Source organism: Petaurus breviceps, unplaced genomic scaffold (genome assembly GCF_028583685.1).
Source record: "Petaurus breviceps papuanus isolate PSGF00001 unplaced genomic scaffold, PetGlider_PUasm1.0 90822, whole genome shotgun sequence".
NCBI classification, from domain to species: domain Eukaryota; kingdom Metazoa; phylum Chordata; class Mammalia; order Diprotodontia; family Petauridae; genus Petaurus; species Petaurus breviceps.
The window spans coordinates 12969227-12985161 of NW_027187351.1; positions in this window are offsets into that span (position 1 = coordinate 12969227).

The window sequence follows — 15935 nt, forward strand, 5'->3', positions numbered from 1 at the left end:
ACTCAGTTTTTCTGGGTAGGTGATTCTTGGTTTTAATCCCAGATCCTTTGACCTCCAGAATATCATATTCGAAGCCCTTCAATCCCTCAGTGTAGAAGCTGCCAGATCCTGGGTTATCCTGATTGTTTTTCCACAATATTCAAATTATTTCTTCCTGGCTGCTTGTAATATTCTTTCCTTGATCTGGAAATTTCAGAACCTGGCTATAATATTCCTAGGAGTTTTCTTTTTGGGATCATTTTCAGGAGGTGATCAGTGGATTCTTTCAACCTCTGTTTTGGCCTCTGGGTTTAAAACATTAAGGCAATTTTCCTTGAGAATTTCTTGAAGGATGATGTCTAGGTTCTTTTTATGATCATGGCTTTCAGGTAGTCCAATAGTTTTTAAATTATCTCTCCTGGATCTATTTTCCAGGTCAGTGGTTTTCCCAATGAGATATTTCACATTGCCTTCTATTTTTTCATTTGTTTGGATCTGTTTAATAGTATCTTGATTTTTCATAAAGTCACTAGCTTCCATTTTCTCCAATTTAATTCTGAAGGAATGATTCTCTTCAGTGAGCTTTTGAGACTCTTTTTCCATCTGGCAAATTCAGCTTTTTAAGGCATTCTTCTCCTCATTGCCTTTTTGAGCATCTTTTGCCATCTGAGTTTGTCTATTTTTTAAGGTGTTATTTTCTTCAGTCAGGTTGTTAACTGCCATTTCATAATTTCCTTGCATCATTCTCATTTCTCTTCCCAATTATTCTTCCACTTCTCTTATTTGGTTTTCAAAATGCTTTTTAAGCTTCTCTATGACCTGTAAACAACTCATATTTTTCTTGGAAGCTTTTGGTGCAGGAGTTCTGACTTCACTGTCTTCCTCTTGTTCCATGCTTTGATCCTTTTTGTCCCCAAAATAGAAGTGTAAAGTTGGATTGCTCTGCTTGGTTTGCTTCCTTTGCCTGCTCATGTTGCCACTCAATTGCTTGACTTTTGGGCTTTTTGCCACAGTAGGATTCTGCCACCAGACAGGGGAGCTTCATTCCAAATGCTGGGGTTTTCTCAGCTATCAAAGGTGTTAATTAGGTGCCCTCTATGAAGCCTCCACAAGCTCTGGTAAGCTGGTCACGCACCCCAGGACCTTCACCCTAGACTGCAATCCAGATAACAAGCAGGTTAAAGCAAGACTAATTACCCCTCAGACTGGTCCCTTGGTCCCTCTACAATATGCAGGCCATGTGCTGAAGCTGCCATGTGGCAGTGACTATACCACCGGGCCTCAGCGGTTTCTCAACCCCGGGGCAAATGTCAACCACACTCCCAACTACTGGATCCCAAAGTCCACACTGCACGAAGTCCACACTCACTTTGTCCTTAGCATCTATGTGTTGATAATTCTGGAAACCGCCACAGCTGCTGGTCATCTGAAGTCCCTCTAGCCTTTCACTGGTCAGGCCACCCTGACACTAAAACCTCCAGGTCAGGTCTGTGCTGGCCACTTGCTGCCAGCCTGCCAGGCTGTCCTCAGTGGGAGGTTAGCTTCTCTGTATCATTTTGTGGGTTCTGTAGTTCCAAAGGTTGTTCCAAGTCACCTTTTACATGAATTGGAGGGAGTGGGACCTGGAGCCACACAAAGGTCCTGTTTCTGAGTCAGTCTATTTTTTAAGGTGTTATTTTCTTCAGTATTTTTTGGGGTCTCCTTTAGCAGGCTGTTGAATTGCTTTTCATGGTTTTCTTGCATCATTGTTATTTCTCTTCCCAATTTTTCCTCCACTTCTCTTACTTGATTTTCAAAATCCTTCTTGAGCTCTTCCATGGCCTGTAATTAGTTCATATTTTTCTTAGAAGCTTTTGATGCAGGAATTTTGCCTTTATTGACTTCTCCTGGTTCCATGCCTTGATCCCTCTTGTCCCCAAAAAAGGATTGCAATATTTATCTCTCCCTGAATTTGCTGCCTACCCTTTCTTTTAAATTTAGTATTGACTGCTTGTTTTTATTGGCCTCTGATTCTTTTATAAGTATATTATTAACCTCAATTTATAAATTCTCAGTGTTGTGGAAGAACTTATGTTCTTGTATATTTCAAATGTCTTATTCTTATGCCTCCTTGTGGAATGGAGGTACTTCCAAATAAATGTAATCACAGGTCCACTTTACTACTCTATATAGTACATCCCTGTTCATCTTGGTCTTTATTTCCATTTTATTATGACTTCTATAGCTTTTTGCGACCATGTTTGGTGAAATTATCTGGGAAGCACCATGGTATAGTGAAAAGATCACTGGATTTGGAGTAAGTCTTTGGAACTGTGAACCTTGCCATGTCACTTCCCTTATCTGAGACCTGGCTTCCTCTTTCCTTGAGACTTTGATGCAAATTCCCACTTGCACAATGTAAAACAAATCCTCCCCCCCCCCAATTAAAAAAAACAACAACACCTTTTTTAAATGGATGGTTTTGACTACATAATCTTTAAAATCATTTAGAGCTAAAATTTCAGGTCTAAACATATCATTTCATAATATTATGACACACTGACTGCCTGTAAATTAAAACAATCTCATTATTGACTTTAGGATTTTATACAAAATTTTTCTGATTTTTCTTTGCAAAAGAGAATGAAAGAAATTAAATGACACATATCATTTTATCTTCAGTAGAATGTGAGTTCCTCAAGGACAGGGACCACTTAATTTTTGCCTTTGCATTCCCAGTGCTCTGTACATGGTAACTCATAACAGATGCCTCTTGAAATGAATATGAAAAATGAATAAGTTCTTGATATATGATTATTTTTAAAACCTGCACACATTTTTATGAGGAATACACTTGAATGTCAAAATCAAATTCATATTGTAGTAAAATGATTCCCATTTCTATGAGAAAATACAATATAATCATCCAACATGTTAGGTTCTTTTCTTCTGGTGGCTTTGGAGACTTAGACAAGCAGCTCCAATAACTGCATTTACATTTTCAAAGATGTTTGATGGACATGGTAACGATTTAATTTAGAAATTTCCAGTGATACTATTTGTGAGCAGTCAAGTAGATCTTAATACATCTGTGAGAGAATACTAATGAATAATATAAATCAATGTACTTCAGAGTCACTGCTATTGAAAAATCACTTTAAAATTGTACTTTGTGCTATCTTTTACCATACTATGAAGATTGACAGGAATTTAAAGGTAGTGAATTTTTTTCCCTATCCAGCCCACATAAATCAAATGTTTCTAACCTGTATCTGTACTAGTTATGATTTCTGTGTACAACTCATTGTTGTCATGTGTTACTCAACACTGGTTTATTCCAGAATCTACTAGGGAATGACACTACTAGGTGGTAAGTAATTTAGAACCAGGAACAAAATCTGTGGCCTTCAGGACCCTTGTTATCATATTGATTGTTATCATTTTGAAGCAACCAAAGACAAAACGTAAGATCAATGATACCAAGGATGAAAAATAAGGACACAATTAGTTTTCTTTCCCATGAAGATTTACTTACCCTTGCCTGCAAACATTCTTCAACAGTGACTCTCCTCTTTAATCTTTTTTTTTTGTCCTTTTGAAATTATATTTATTCCCAGAGAACCAATTGATATTTTCATGCTGATAATTCTGAGATATACATCTATAGTTATGATATCTCTTCTGCACTCTAGATCTATATTTGCACTATCCAGAGGACCTTAATCTAGATGTCCAATTTTATTCTTTCACCCATCCCATGTTCTTAACATTATGGTACTCTTAAACTTTCCTCTGCTCATTTCTCATATCCAATCAGTCCCCAAGTCTTCTTGATCCCATTTCTTCAATATCTCTTACATCCCTCCTTTCTATTCTAATTATCACCACCCTCAATCAGAACCTCATTGCCACATTTCTGGACTACTACAATGCCTTATAGTTTTCTTTCATATTTCAAATGTTCTGGAATGTTTTGTTTGGATCTTTTATTTCCATTGTACTCTATCAGTATCCTGTGCTTCCATGAGGTGCTCCATTTTCTTAAAAAAACAAAACAATGTAAATTCCATGAGAGAAAAGACTTTAATATTTTCTTTGTATCTTCACATGACTAACATACATTACTCAATAGGACTTATCAATATATTGATGTATTAAGCTATAGTCTGATTTCTTTTTACCTTACTGCATATTCCATCCACTAAATCTCAAACTGTGTCTTATAAAGTCACATTTTATATAAACAAGCATTTATTTTTGTTTGCATGATGTTTCTTATGCACACCACTATGCCATGATTATTCAATCTTCAAACCTATTAAAGTCTATTCCTTTCTTCAAGGTCAGGCTTCAGTTATTTATATACTTTTCCTTTCCCTGTTTAATTGAAAAATTCTTGAAAAAAATATTATATTGTATCTCTTTTTGAAATCTCAGGAACTGGCATGATTTTCACATAGTAGGTACTTAACCAATAACTATTACATTCATTTTACTGAATTTTAGAGTGAGGTTATTCTCATGGTCAATAACATGGTATAATGGAAGGAGGATCTGAGTTCAAATCCAACCTATGACACTTAATACATGTGTGACCTCAGCAAGTCACTCAGTCTCCCTGGGTATCAGTTTTCTTGTCTATACAATTAAAGTGTTGGACTAGATAGCTTCTCAGGTGCTTCCCAAGTCTAGATTTATGATAAATTTTAAATCCACATCCTAAAATGAGATGACTTTTGATGTTCCTTCTGGTATTAGATTTATGATTCTATATGTAGCAATGTTATTGTAGCAAGGTGCAATGTGATAAATTATCTAGTATTTTATAGGACCACAGTTTCAATAGGTAAATGTTGCTGTGCCTGTCATGACATTTCTTACTTCAAGTATCCTACCACCAGTATTATCTACTTGTAGAGCAGTTGTTGTCATTAACACTAAAGAAAGGTTTTGGTTTTTGTCCTGAACTGTTACCAACAGTTTTGCATTACAGGATTGGGGGTAAGAGGAAATAGAAGAGGTTTTCTAATATTTGTAATCAGATTATAATTTTTAGCTTTTAAAAGGCATTGGAAATATCAGGAAAATGGAAATTCCAAAAACATTATTGTATTCTCTTTTCTATTACTATGAGTAGGTTTATATCATTAAAATGAGAGAGACTATACTGGCAAGACTGATGTTAGAAGAGGGATTCTGTGATTCAGAGTGAGATAATACAAGCACTCCCAAACTTTATAAAACATATATGACTTCAAATAGTGAAGGAAGAAATTATTATAAGACAAAACAAATTTGTAATATAGAACAGTTTTTTTCCCCCAGGTTACTCATATTTGCAAAGGAAGAGAAGACAAAAATACCCTTTCATTATTTTATTTGGAACACTGAATAAAAAAATTATTTCTAATCACTCTTCCCCTTCACCTCCATCCCCAACTGGATTTTTGGTATGGTAATATTTAGATTTCTATTCATACTTCATTAATTTAAGCCTAAATTAAGCATAACTAATTCAGAAATTTGATACTTCAGATAAGTTCAGGACTCAAATTGATTTTTGTACTATAGGGAAAAAAAGATTTACTAAATAAATAGTTTGCACCAAATCTTGAGGGGAGATGTTAAACACTTCAGAGAACAAACTTTCCAACCATTTCACTAGCATTCATTACTCTAAAACATCTCTTGTACTAATTGCAAAGAATTCGTCTCTGCTCATTATAGCAAGGCCATTCCTTCTCCACATTGGTTAGCTCTCTTCCTATTATGATACATACTTGAAAGTAATAAAGCTGTATTTCTTCTGAAAGAAATTGCAAATGAAACTTTCCTCCCAATTAGTCTGACTTAGTGGGGTTGTGTAGAATTGAAAAAAAAACATGGTGATATTGTAATTCAATGGACATAGTTCCTATAATTAAATTTTTATAGGTGTGAATAATTCTAGAATATCAGTTATACATACTCTTGGTTCTGTGAGTTACTTAGCAAGAAAAATCAGAGAAAGTTAAGCTTTGAACCACAGAGAGCAAAGTCAATGCCATTTTTTTTCTTTTACTAGATCTTGTAAATAAACACAATCTCTAATTTGCTTCCTAAGTATTTATCCCTTTACTTTAGACTGGATTTAGTTTCATTCTACAAATGGGCAGAGGAAATTCATGTTAACTGGAGCTGTTCTGATGAAAACTCATCTGCTGACTCATGGGATAAAAACACTTCTTCTCTAAAGTAAATTACTGCTACACTACAAACTAAAGTTTGTGTTTGGGGATTGAAATTGTAGGGAGGGAGAGAGACAGGGTAATTGAATGAAAGTTATGTTTGTAAGGGATGCTTTACTAATATTTCGAAGGAGCCTTTCACACAATATACAACAAGCTCAGAATGTTTAGGCCATCATAATTTCTAGCAATTTTAAAGGAAATTTCTGGGAAAAAATGTTTTTTTTAAAATAGTTAAGACCAAATGTGTGGCAGTGATACATTCCCTCCCAATTCTCTTTTTAGAGAAGCGATGAACTTCCTCGCATATGCTAGTTCTTGAGTAACAGTTAGCCCCAATGAACTATAATAGAAGAAATAAATACAATGAGTTTTGATATAATGCTGCTTAAAGATAGACAATAAAATAAATGATTTGATTTGGCTTTTTAAAAAACCAGATATAGAATATAATCTCAAATTTTAGTATTTATATTTTGTTCTTTGGACTCTCACTTATGTTAACTTTATATTTAATTTTAAAATGCTGCATTTCAATGTTTTTACAGTATGATTTCCTAGTTTAAAATTTTAATCAATAGATGGCAGTGATGACTAAGTACTTGACCTTAAGGTAATCGACAAATTCTGTCCATCACTTTTATCTCTAGGCTCTCCACCCTATGTCAGAATGTACTTTCAGCTAACACCAAATATTTTTCTGGATCTCAGAAAATGAAATATCTCTTTTTAACTGCTTGGATTCTCTGGTATTGGTTTAGGGTGTGTAGATAGATCAATCAGAATCTTGACTTATCTATTGGAAAAAATGGCCTCCTTTTCTGGTCCTACTGCATATCAGTGGAGTTTACTCACAGAAAAAAATGGCCTAGCTGTATGTAATTCTTTATTCATTACAACAGGAAGATTCAACAAAAATAAATACATAAAATATTCATTTATTCTAGGAACATATTGTTCTTTCCCATTATTTTCAAACTCACATCTTGGAGATTGAAGAACACAGTTCTGATATGCAGATTTAATGTTCCTTTCTCCTTATTGGCAACTCCAGGCCAAAGCTCAATTCCTTTCCAAGTTTCAGAGAGCTACCATGTGTCTGCCTTGGGGCTTACTTCACTTGCGGAAAAATCTCTTATTTTGTAGCACCCCAAGCGTCCCCAAGGTGGCTGCCAATACAGGTTGTTAGATCTGCTTTGATAAAGGAAAGCAACTCAAAATGGGTTAACAAGCTTACTTTAATCAGTCAAACATATATCGTTTACCTCGTTCAGGGGAAAAAGGTCAGCACCCCGAACTTCAGAGTATACAGGCAGAATTATCAAGACAGAGAAACAGATCAAGTAGACAGTTTCCAAACTGTCCAACCATTACATCCATACCAAATCAACATCTGGGTTTCAACAGCTGGGTTTTTCAAAGCCGAGGAGGGGCTGTCAACAACGGCTTCCCAGAATCCAAATCAAACCACAGAACACTTCTCAAAGTGAGCCCCAAAACAAAGCTACACATCAGGGCTTATATAGCCTTCTCCTGGCTCAGAGAATGTAACAATCTTATTGACTCACTGCCCAATCAAAAAGTACCTACTGAAAAACAAGCCTACCACCCCAGGCTCCAGGTGCACTTTAGCCTAGGGGCAGGGAAGATCTTTAAAATTTACATTCCCATTACAATTGTGTAAATGTTCAGTTAGTTGAGGTAACTCAGGACTCAGACAACAAGATAACATTTTCAAATCCTTGACTCTGACAGCATTCTGTATTGTGTGCTATTTAACTTCTCCAAGCTGTATGAAGTCTACTTACTAGGGTTAAGATGATCATACTCAAATGGTTCAACATCAGTTACAGGAAAGTGGTTATACATAAATAGATAGAATGTCTCAGGCTCAGTGTCTTTCTTTCCTCTATAAATGTGGATCCCCAGAGATATGCCTGTTACATTCTCCCTACCAGTAAAATTATTACAATCCCAGTAAAATTATTGCAGTCTCTGTTCTCTTGAAATTTCACAGAGAATATTTGAATATCTGTGAGCACATATAATCATAATTTAATACAGAGTCACAGATAGTCATCACAACCACATAATTCAATACAAATATATGTGCTTACTACATGATATTCACACCAGGATTGCATGTAGCTCATAATAGAACATGCCATAAACAAATTCATAGATCACTTACAGAAACATACTATACACATATATAACAATAGTATATGTATATCGTTGCATACAAGCAGATTTAGCAAAGGAGCATAGTACAAAAGAGAAGTAATATTACATAGAAATGTACAATATTTGGCAATATTTTAGCAAAAAATAATACAAAAAATTAAAAGATGTTAATGTAGCAAATGCATTTGTTCTATTCAATACATAATTGCAGATGTGAAAAAAGAACATATTACATGCCCTTCACAATGTACATTTTCAGGTTACATGGTGAAAGAATTCTCATATTTCTCCTAAAATATTAAAGAAACTTGGCTACTGGCCTAATAGGTTTGGAACTTCACTATGTTCTCCTAAGCTTGTGGATTACGTAGTTGTCTGTTGGCATCCAAAAGATCTACTGGTTTACTGTCCCAATCCTGAGTTTTTGGATGGTGTAGTAGGATAATGTAGTATCAAGATACTTATAATCTATGTTTACCATAGGTTCCAAAGTGGGGATCTCCACATCTGAAATATTAGGATGGAAAAAGACTGACTTGTAATTCCACCTTCTGTCTCCCAACCTGAACACAAACCTTCTGTGTCCACTATATAGAGAATTGTTTTCCCTGACTGTTAGGTGGTATTCTGAGTCATGACCAACCTATGCTAGTCCAGTAATTCAGGCTCAGGTGTTAAAATTCAGTGAGGCACAATTTCTTAAAATGTAATTACTTCTGTAATCAGAGAACAAAAACTAAAAAGGATATGAAAGACTACTTCCCTCTTCTTCTAGTCAACAGAGAAACTAGTCAGCTAACTCAGCATTCCTGGAGACCAGTAAAAGCTCAGATAAAATGTATGACACTAATTGATACTTGACTGGGTTTTTGCAAATCTTAGAATCTTAGTCAAAGAAACTACCTGCTTAAGGGATCAACACGGCAGTTAACACTACTGCATCTTGTCATATTAGTCCTCCAAGAGGGAAGAAAGGCGAGAAAAGAGCAGGGCAGAAAGGAAAAGGAAAGAGATGGAGGGCCTGGACAGGAATCTGGGGCGAGTGGATATACTGAAATACAAAGATCTATTGCTCTTCCCAAGCAATGTCCCTAGTACCCTTCCTACCTGCTATGCCTGTGGGGCCACCTAAAGAAGCAACAGCAAAGAAAACATGACAACAGCTGTACAAAACAAACACCACTCTTACCACAAGCATAAGCAAAAACGTAATTGTCTTCATAGATCACATTATCATCTAAGGTGTTATCTATCAAAGATAGTCTTTCTGCAATTGGTGAATGGGCCATCTTTTTTTGTTTTTGTAGTGTATGTTTGGCTATCACTTGTCTCTTCTTTCTTGCTAGGGTGTCTCATAGGAAATAGATAGTTTTGATATGTTATAATTGTAGGGCTCCAATTATTCTCTGTGTCTATTTTGAATATTGGCGACAATTTACCAAAATTCTACTGTTGTTATATAATCAATCAATCACTTAGTCAGCAAGCATGACTAAGTGTTTAGCGTATTCCAGACACTCTGCTAAGCATATTAGGATGCCTTTAAAATAGTTTACTATCTGTGATTCTCTACACATACACAAAAAATTTCTTTTAAAAATACATGTTGGTATATTCCATTTTAAAATCATGTAGTTTCCACTGTATGCATAATAATGCAATTTCTGAGTAAAAGGATATAAAAATTTATAGTAATTTAATTTGCACAACTCTGAATTGCTTTTAAGAATGGTCATACCAATTCATGATTCATATCACCATAAACAATGCATCTATGTGTCTACCTTCTCAAAACCCCTCCTACATTGACTATTCCCATTCTACGTCATATTTTAAAATTTTCTAATTAAGGCTTTTTTTACTTTCATTTATATTATTATTATTATTTATGATTTAGAGTATTCCTTCACGTAATTATTATTAATTTGTAATTTTTCTCTTAAGAACTCTCTTCATAACTTTTGACCACTTATCTATTATTTAATGACTTTTATTAAAATATTTCTGTTGTCTATTTATATTGGACATTAAGTTTACTTACAGTTTACTTACTTTCCAGGTGATCATTTTATTTTCTTTTTTATATTAGATACATTAATTTTGTTCATGTAAAATCTTTTTTATTTCATGTAATCAAAATTGTATCATCTTTTGCAATTGTCTCTATCACTTGTTCAACTTAAGAATTCATCCTTGTTCATTATATAAATGAAGATGCTGAGGCACACAGAAGTTAAAAGACATGTATAGAGTCACAGAGATAATAAATAATTAGGCAAGCCTTTTCAGGGCATGTGACCAACATGATGGAGAACTAGACTTTTCCCCCTGACCTTTATGACCTTTTAAACATCTCAAAAATTTAATTATGTGCAGGATATAAAATGATATCAACTGTCTCCATAGTCCAGTTTACCAAGAATTCCAATAAGACCCAATGAACAAACAGAAAAGGCTAATATTCAACCCCTAAGATGCACCCACTTTTCCACCTCCCACCATGCTCTGGCAGGGCTGGACAATCCAACACATGCTCCTGCAACACAGAACTCAATTCTATCATCCTTCCTCAATGTCATGGAAAACTAAAAGATAGAAGCTTGCTCTGGTTCAGAATGCAGTACTCAGAGAATTATTTTTATGACTCCACCCTGGAAGGTTTTTTTGTTATTGTTGATTTTTTTCCTTCCACTTGTATTTATAGTATTTTTAATTAGGATTTTTGTTGTTGTTTCCCTTCCATTGTAAAGTGAGTATATTGTCTCTATAATCCTAAGTACTGGGCAATTTTCTTGTATTGTTTTCTGCATTAAGATGTTCAGGCTTTTAAATTTGTCTTATGATTTTTAAATTGTTTCTATACTATCTTTGTGATTAATGGCTTTTGCTTTTATGTATGTTCTTTTAGATCATGTCTTCTTTTAGAATTATTAACATTGGCTTGTCTTTTTCTTGGTTGTCTTTCATTTTGCTATATTTATATTCAAAATACGCCAAGTTTATCCATCCTGCTAATTATTTCTGCCATTCAGTATAAACATTTTGATATTTGTTCCTTTTAAATTTCTGTGTTTACCATTTTGACTTCTCTTAATCTATATTTCTGTATTGTATTTGGTGTTTTCTTCTGTGTAAAAACATTTTTTAGCCTTAGTTTTTAGGTTGAAATTTTGTGCTCAATTTTGGCTCTTGTGGTCCTCTCAAATGAGTTGTTTCCTGTCATGTTTGTACTCGGAATGGCACTACCACCGTTGATCTGGTTTGAGTTTCTAGCATTAGACTGCACACTTAGCTTAGTTTTAGATTATTTTTTCTTTGGTCTTTCAGGGATTTTAAAGGATTATTTGTTGTTTTCTATGTTATTGAAGCAAATATTTGTTGGCATCTATGTGAAAGAGCTGACCTTCTCTAGGATCTCTCATGATATCATTTTAATAAGAAGTCTGCTGATACTTTTTCTACCAATATGCTGGAAGCTTCTTGAAAACATAGTCATGTCATATCTACCTGTCTCCCTAATGTGTATCACTGCATTTTGAACAGAGATTGAGTTCTAGAATAACATGCTTAGAGATCATTTAGTCCAAGTCACTAATTTTGCAGTTGTGTTAACTGAGGCCCAGAGAAGTTGAGACTTGCCCATGTGACAGAGGTGATATTACCGTATTTCCCCGATAATAAGACACTGTCTTATTAATTTTTTGGACAGAAAAACACCAGAGGGCTTATTTTCAGGGGAGGGCTTATTTTAATGAACATTGACAGCAATTTTAATAAACAGGTAAATGTGAACAAAAAAATGTACCTTTATTCAATAATGAATTCAATAAAGAACAGGATGATGCGCTCACTGCTGCAGCTCTGATTGGATGCAGCTCGGAGCGCAGCATGCGTTTCACGGGGGCGGGGGGAACGGTGCATACAGAGGGTACCGTAATGTAGCGTGTAGTGCAGGGGATCACCTTCACGACAGTAGCAATCTCAATAGGGCTTATTTTCAGGGGAGGGCTTATTTTAGAGGAATCTTACACAGTAAGGGGAGGGCTTATTTTCGGGATAGGTCTTATTATCGGGGAAACACGGTAGAATCAAAGTCCTCTGATCTAGATCTTTGCACAGCACCAAGGACCTCCACTAGCCAAGATTTAATAAATCATTGTTGAAATGAAATGAGTTTAAATTGAACCAAACACTATTTAAATTATTACATACATTCCCTGTGGAATTTCTCATTGATCTTTACTACAAAGCAGAAGCATTTTTGTCAAAGGCTTTTTCTGCATCTATTGATATAATCATGCAGCCTGGAAAGGTTTATTTTAATTTGATTAATTATGTTAATTGTTTTCCTAATGTAAAACTATATTTGCAACACTGGTATAGCAAATGTTTTGTTGGATAAATTGCTTTAATTTTTCCAGGATTTTATTTTAAACTTTTAAATTATGACTCACTTATGATATTGCTCTCTCTTTCTTTCTCTCTCCTTCCTCTTTCCATCTCTCTTTTTTGCTTTTTTATCCTTATCCAATGCTAATATTGTGACTATATTTGTCTCATTAAATAATCTCAGTACAGAACTTTCTCAATTTTTAAGAATAATTTATATGTTGTGTACATTATCATTTTTTTTTGTTTGATAGAATTCTTCTGTAAATCCATTTGAGTTAGGGTGTTCTTTTTTTTATATACTCTCTCCCTCACTCTTTATAGCTAGTTCAGTTTTCTTTCTGAGATTGGATTATATAGGATCTTTGTTTGGTGTTCTGTTAATTTAGTTATTTTATTTTTTTGTAGATAACCCTCTTTTTCTTTTGAATTCTCAGTTTTGTTGGCCTATAACAGTGTTTATTAAGTTCTGATCATTCTTTTTTATTTCTTCTGAGTTTTTAGCAAGGTGGCTTTATTTTTTAAAATTTTATTCCTTTGATTTTTTCCCTCTTCCTTTTTAGTTATGTTAGTTAAATGCTTATCAATTCTTTTAGTCTTTTTCAGAGAGACAGCTTTCATTTTTAAAAATCTGTTCTATAGGCTTTATGGCTTCCAATTCACATTCCCTACACAATTCCAATTTGTCATTTTCCTTTTGGGAGGGGATTAATTTAAATTAGCTATTTATTTTTCATTCTTCTATTCATTTAATTATCTGTTTCTTTTCCCTTCCTCCTTTATTTCCCCCCTGGTTCACTGGTTAGTTAAAAAAATCTCTTCTCTTGTCCAATTTCTTTATGTTAATTAGGATTATTTTGTTTTCTCCTCCTTAATTTTCTTCCCTTCCTATTCTGAAATTTTTATTAACTTAGTCTTAGCCTGTATTCTTATTTATATCTTCTTTAATCTCACTTGGTTTCTCATAGAGTAAAAACTTCTGAAATTCTGGCTATGAGCTACCCCTTCTAGATAATTTCTGTTATTGCTTTTATACATCTTGTCCAATCATCTTCCCTTTTTCAGCATTCCTCCCTTTCACATGTATCAGTTATATGGAGAAAAACTATGCCTCCTGGTAAAAATAAACCTGTCCCAACTATTGCCATTCAATCCTACCCATTGCCACCCTTCTCTCCTTCCCTCACCCCCTGCCCCCAGTTGATTGTTTTCTTTCCTATTAGTCATACCATGTTATTCGTGGGTCCTTATCTCCCCTAGACTCCCAGTCTCCACCCCCACATACCATTCGTGAAGCTGACTGCTCCTAGGATCTTTCACGTGCTTTTTCTGGGGGCAGAAAACAATTCATGAAGGCAGAAAATGTTGTGTGGCAACACACCAATTTCCCCAGATTAGATCTGTTGTGAAACCTCCATTGCCAATCACAGGAGTATTTCTCTTTCCCATGGGCATGCTTTTCAATCAAGTCCTTTCCTTTCATTGAGTTGAGATCCCTCTTTCATCCTCCAAGTTTCAATTCCTTCTGTCTCTTCTCCCATTCCCATGCCAATGCCCTTTATTGATGAGAGTCCACAGGCATCCTAATCTGCTCTCTATTTACCCAAAGATTCGACAAAGTACAGCATTCATTCACCTCTGTAAGTCACCACCCCTCTCTCCATCCCAAAAATGCATACCGTCCTATAATTTAGTCCTATACAACACACTGACTTGGCAGCACAGTGGAGACAGAGCAATGGTTTGGAGTCAGGAAGATGACAGATCAAATCTGGTCCCAGACACTTACTAACTGTGTGACCCTGGGAAAGTCACTTAACCCTGTTTGTTTCATTTTCCTCATCAACAAAATGAGCTGGAGAAAGAAATGGTAAACCACTCCAGAGACTTCGCCAAGAAAATCCCAAAAGGGATCATGAAGGATTGGACATGATTGAAAATAACTAAAGAATAACAACAACAAATATATTGATTCACCAGTCAGGAGCTGGGTTGTACTTCCACTCCTCCATCTTCACTCTTCCTTTCCATTGAATTCAACTAATATCCTTCTCTTTTTGTGTGCTTTTTAATCTCCTGATGATCACTGATTTTATTTTCTTTCCTTGCAGCTCTTTGTTTTTTCCTTAAAAAAAACTATTTTGAACTTGAGGTCGTTTATATAATTATTCTTTCCTTAATTGTTCTTATTCTCCTTTCTTGGATTTCTCATTTGGATATTTGCAAGTCAAATATTTTATTTACATATCTCTATCATCTCCCTTTTCATTTTCAAGAATGCCTGAAATGCCTCTTTTGTTGAGCACTCCTCATTTTTCATTTATGATTAGTCTCAGGTTTGCAGGGTATGACATTTTGGGTTGCATCTTAAATTCTTTTCTTTTTCAGAATATCATTTGGCTTCCTTCTAGTTTTTACTGGGCATGTAATGATCTTTTCTTCACATTTCCTTTCATTTAAATTTGAAGGTTTTTCTTATAACAACATGCAAAATTTGTTGTTTATATTCAAATTATCAAGTTTAATATGTATATATTTTGAATTTAAAGCCCAAGTTTTTTTTTTTTTTCTGGAAATAGTGTACATGGGTTGCTTTTTTTATTTTCTGGATTCAAAAATTCTGGGTAGTTTTCTCATATTTCTTGCATGATAGTTGTCAAGTTCTTTTTTTTCTTCTTTTAAAAAAAGTATCATTTTTTTGGTTACATGTATTATGATCCTTAAATTGTCTCGTTCCATGCTGTCTTTGATATTAATAGCTATGACTTGTCCAGTGATCACCTATTCTTTTAACATTATTTGCTGTATTTTGCCTCTCCTGCCAGATTTTTCCTCCACTTCACTAGTTTTATATTGCAAATCTGTTTCTCTCACTTGCTTCTTTGAAGAAACTCTCCAACATGGATCAAATTGTTGTTTTTTAAGTTCTGCAATGAGACTTAAATTTTTAAAAATGTATTCTTTACAGTGGATTTCATTTATCTTCTCAATCATCCTACAATTTCTTGTTGACATTCCATATTCTTTTGTATCTTTCATTGGATATTGGTTCAGTTTCCCTTACCTTTTAAACTTTGTAACCTCTTTGGTACTTAATCTTCTTTCTAGTTTTAGGACTGTATTTGTTGATTTATTTCCTTGTGCTCTGAGCTTTTATCAAATTTACCTTAATTTGAA